The sequence below is a fragment of the Hyposmocoma kahamanoa genome, unplaced genomic scaffold (genome assembly GCF_003589595.1).
Source record: "Hyposmocoma kahamanoa isolate Upper Pololo Valley unplaced genomic scaffold, ASM358959v1 93839, whole genome shotgun sequence".
In the NCBI taxonomy this organism is placed as follows: Eukaryota; Metazoa; Arthropoda; class Insecta; order Lepidoptera; family Cosmopterigidae; genus Hyposmocoma; species Hyposmocoma kahamanoa.
In genome coordinates, this window is record NW_020654864.1 from 1 (window position 1) to 1,168 (window position 1,168).

Sequence of the window (1,168 nt, forward strand, 5' to 3'; positions counted from 1 at the left end):
AACATAAAACAATGACCCCGTTCAATTGTTTTTTCATATAAAAAGGCTTTCAGTCCTAGCTTACGCTCATTCAGAAATCTGATTTAGTCAATTATAAGCGATTCAAGATATTTTTCGCGGAAAGTTGTGATTGAAAAAATGCCAAGAGGATTATCAGAGGTTTTACGAGCTAGAATAGTAACTTTGAGGGAAGAAGGATACACCACGAGAGTAATAGCACGCAGACTTGCTATATCCCAATCCTGTGTCGTGGCTACGTTGCAGAGGTATCACGGAATGGGGAATTTAGCTGACCGACCCCGCAGCGGTCGCCCAACTGTTTTGACAGCTGCCCAAAAGCGCTATATTAGATTGCTGGCAGCCCGTGATCCAACAATCAACGCCACTAAAATAAAAGCAGAAGTCAGGGCCGCCTCTAGGCTTGAAGTTAGCACGCAGACCGTTCGCAATTGCTTGCACCAGGCTGGATTACGAGCACGGAGGTCTTGGCGAGCTCCGCTCAATTCCCGGCAACGTCAACAACGAAGATTGCAGTGGGCTAGACTTCGGCAAAATGAAGAAGGTGAGGACGAAAACATTTGGCAAAACTGTCTCTTCGTTGACGAATCCCGAATCAGCACTCATCCAGATAACCGACGTGTCCGTGTCTGGAGAAGACCAGGCGACCGTGAAAGACAAAGAACTGCCACTGGAACAGTTCAGCAAGGCGGAAAATCGGTGTCCTTTTGGGGTGGCATTATGATTGGAGCTAGAACGCCTTTGATCCCGTATCGGGGCTTCATGACAGCAGACATGTACAAAGCAGTTGCTATTGATGATATCGTCAGACCATTCCGAGTAAACCATGGGCACCAATTTGTACTGGTCGATGATAATGCGCCCGCACATCGAGCTCAACGAGTCAATGCTGCTCTTCAAGAATACGATATCACACGATTAGACTGGCCTGCCGGCTCGCCCGACTTAAACCCAATAGAGCACGCGTGGGATGCTCTTAAACGAGCAGTATGGAACCGTGAGCCACGTCCCCAGACAGTTCCAGAGCTCAGGGAAGCCGCTATTAAAGAATGGGATAGGTTACCCCAGGAAATGCTGGATAACTTGATCCTCAGCATGCCCAGGAGGATCTTCGCATGTATTCGAGCCAGGGGAGGAGTTATTTTATATT